Source organism: Calidris pugnax, unplaced genomic scaffold, assembly GCF_001431845.1.
Source record: "Calidris pugnax isolate Ruff unplaced genomic scaffold, ASM143184v1 scaffold270, whole genome shotgun sequence".
In the NCBI taxonomy this organism is placed as follows: domain Eukaryota; kingdom Metazoa; phylum Chordata; class Aves; order Charadriiformes; family Scolopacidae; genus Calidris; species Calidris pugnax.
In genome coordinates, this window is record NW_015091277.1 from 45,737 (window position 1) to 49,247 (window position 3,511).

Here is a 3,511-nt window from a genome sequence, read left to right on the forward strand (position 1 = left end):
CTTGGACATCATAGAAGCATAGGATGGTTTGGGTTGGAAGGGACCTTAAAGATCATCCAGTTCTGACCCTGTGCCATGAGAAGGGACATCTTCCACTAGACCAGGTTGCTCAAATCCCTGTCCACCCTCAAAGCCTGGGGGAAGACCCATCCTAAAGCCCTGCAACGGACCCAGCGACCAGGAGGAGAATCAAATACCCCCGAGAGATAGATTTTCCCCAGGATTTAAGCTAATCACAGCTCTGAGGGACTTCTGATTTTGAAATCCCTGCCATCAGCAGAACTGTAAGGAAAAGTGTTTGGCAAAGCAGGACGGCTGCCTGCAGCCCTGCCCATAACGCACCCCCCCCGTCCCCTCTCCTGAGGCTGGGGACCGTCACTTGGGATCAGACTTCATCTTCTGATTTTTCTCCTCCAAATCTTTTCCTGCAGGCGAGGTTTCCTTGCTGGTGGGTGCAGCTCCTCGGGTTATTTCTGCTCCTCCCAGGAGACGAGAAGACAGTTGCTAGCGAGCTGGCAGCTTTGTCTGTCTCGGTAAAAACGAGCCTGGCATCTGTCTCACACTGGCTTGTGATTTTGACAGCTCATCTCTCCTCCTTTTTGCACCGTTCGGACCACGCACACCTCCAGGGCTGGCTCCCAGCGCGGGCCAGAGTGGTGGAAAACGGCCATTTTACAGCAAGAAAGGGATCCGGTGCTCTCGGGTGAGTATTTTGGCCACCTTGCACCAAGAAGGGCAAAAAAATTCCCCCCAAGGATACAGTTCAGTGTTGTCCAGAGTGTTGGGCAGCCCTGGACATCCTTCTCGCCCCGATTCACCCGTGTCGTTGCAGCTTGTAGAAAACAAGTGGCAACACCTCAAAACACTCATCCTTTCCCCAAACTGCTACAATTGAAGGGAGCCTACAGGAAAGCTGGGAAGGGGGATCAGGGAGGGGAGCCATAGGATGAAACCCAGATTCACCTGTGTCATTGCAGCCTGTGGAAAACAAGTGGAAACACCTCAAAACACTCATCCTTTTCCCAAACTACTACAACTGAAGGGGGCCTACAGGAGAGCTGGGGAGGGGGATCAGGGAGAGGAGCCATAGGATGAGGAGTAACGGTTTTAAACTGAAAGAGGAGAGATTTACACGACATATCAATAAGAAATGCTTTCCTGGCAGGGTGGTGAGAGCCTGGCCCAGGTTGCCCAGAGAAGCTGTGGCTGCCCCATCCCTGGAGGGGCTCAAGGCCAGGTTGGAGGGGGCTTGGAGCAACCTGGTCTGGTGGGAGGTGTCCCTGCCCATGGCAGGGGGGTTGGAACTGGATGGTCTTTAAGGTCCCTTCCAACCCAAACCATTCTATGATTCTATGATAACTTGATGACCCAGCACCAGGACACCCACAGGGTGTAGATGAGGTCCAGGGGACCCATCCATGGTGCACGTAAGCACTTGGGAGACCAGGATCCAATGTGAGACCAAGATCCAATGTAAGACCAGATGCAGGTGATGAAAGAAGATGGAAAAATAAGCGATGGGTGGGTTGGAAAGGGCACATTTACAGTAGCAGGAGACAGCAGGAGGCTGCAAAGCCCAAACCTTTGCCTGACCCCTTTCATCCTCCTTCACCCCCCCAGGTGGGAACACCCTGCCACGGAAAACACCCCTCCTCACAGGCTTTGAGATGCGATTGCCTTCAATATGGCCTCAAGTAACACCAGGGGAGGTTCAGGCTGGATATTAGGAAAATTTTTTTCACCAAAAGGGTTATCAGACACTGGAATGGGCTGCCCAGGGAGGTGGTGGAGGCACCATCCCTGGAGGTGTTCAAAACACGGGTTGATGTAGGGCTGGGAGATATGGTGTAGTGATGGTGATGCTTTTTGTTTGTTGTATGGGTGTTTATTTTTGTCAAAATTAGGTTGACGGTTGGACAAGACGATCTTTAAGGTCCCTTCCGACCTAGAAGATGATTCTGTGATTGATTCTATGATATAAAAATAGAAATGGGAGTGATGCAGTTTCCCCTGTAAGCACTCTGCTCCCTGCTGCCAAGCGGGGATTTACTGGTGCCTGGTTAGCGGCAGCCCTGGGGCGCACGGGGCCAAATATTTGCTCTAACTTGCTGACTTTTTCCAGGTTAGCTTTTTATTCCAGCTACACCCCGCGCGGATTCTGTGATTGATTCTATGATATAAAAATAGAAATGGGAGTGATGCAGGATTCTGTGATATAAAAATAGAAATGGGAGTGATGCAGTTTCCCCTGTAAGCACTCTGCTCCCTGCTGCCAAGCGGGGATTTACTGGTGCCTGGTTAGCGGCAGCCCTGGGGCGCACGGGGCCAAATATTTGCTCTAACTTGCTGACTTTTTCCAGGTTAGCTTTTTATTCCAGCTACACCCCGCGTGTGTGTGTGTGTGTGTGTGTACATGGGCCCCAGGGTGGCCAATTTCCAGACATCCTCCTTCAGAGGAGGAAGATGGAGGGGGGGGTGGATGAAGGCCATGCAGAGGTGCAGAGTGAGAAACCTGGACTATTCTGTTGCCCTTTTTTTGGGGTTTCCGCGTTTTCAATGCCAAGCACCCCATGCCTTTCCCAGCCCCTCAGGACTCCCAGAGCTGAGATTTGGGGCAGCACCGCGGGGCGGGGAAGGGGTTGGGTGGCCCCCCAAACAGAATCACAGAATCACAGAATCTTCTAGGTCGGAAGGGACCTTAAAGATCATCTTGTCCAACCGTCAACCTAATTTTGACAAAAATAGACACCCACACAACAAACAAGGAGCATCATCACTAAACCATACCTCCCAGCACTACATCAACCCGTCTTTTGAACACCTCCAGGGATGGTGCCTCAACCACCTCCCTGGGCAGCCCATTCCAATGCCTGATGACCCTTTCAGTGAAAAAATTTTTCCTAATATCCAGCCTGAACCTCCCCTGGCGCAACTTGAGGCCATTTCCTCTCGTCCTGTCGCCTGTGACTTGAGAAAAGAGACCGACCCCCACCTCTCTACACCCTCCTTTCAGGGAGTTGTAGAGAGCAATAAGGTCTCCCCTCAGCCTCCTCTTCTCCAGGCTGAATAACCCCAGTTCCCTTCCTTTGGGAGGGAGCCCCCAAACTTGGGGGTCTGGAGAGGGGTTTGCTCGCATCCTCCCCCCCTCCCCTAAACACCCCTTAAAGAAAAGCTGCATGCCTTTGGGTGCAGCATGCCCTCTTCTTCCTCCTCCTCCTCTTCTTCCTCCTCCTGCTGCTGCCGCTGTCCGGGGCGGAGCCGCCCGCCCCCAAGCTCCCTCCCCGCTCCCGGGAGCGGAGCGGCGGAGCCGAGCCGAGCCGTGCCGGGCTGTCACCTCCCTCCCGTTCCTTCTCTGTCCAGGGGTGGTCTTCTGCATCCCTCGCCCGGCGAGGGGGGTGTGTGTGTGATGCTGAGCCGGGGTGGGGTGGTGGGGGGGTGTGATAGATACACCAGGTTTAACCCCCAAAAGGTGCTCCCTTGTCCAAAAAGGTTTTTTTTTTTTCCCCCTAAG

At 53.3% G+C, this 3,511-nt stretch overlaps 1 protein-coding gene across 1 annotated transcript in view; it reads left to right on the forward strand.

Annotated features, from left to right (window-relative positions):
* Positions 1-685: 685 nt before the first annotated feature.
* Positions 686-3,511, forward strand: part of GDPD5 (glycerophosphodiester phosphodiesterase domain containing 5) — a 240,729-nt gene continuing 237,903 nt past the window's right edge. Inside the window, exon 1 of the mRNA XM_014960612.1 lies at positions 686-703. The gene's annotated coding sequence lies outside the window, so the exon portion shown is untranslated. The remainder of the gene's footprint in view (positions 704-3,511) is intronic.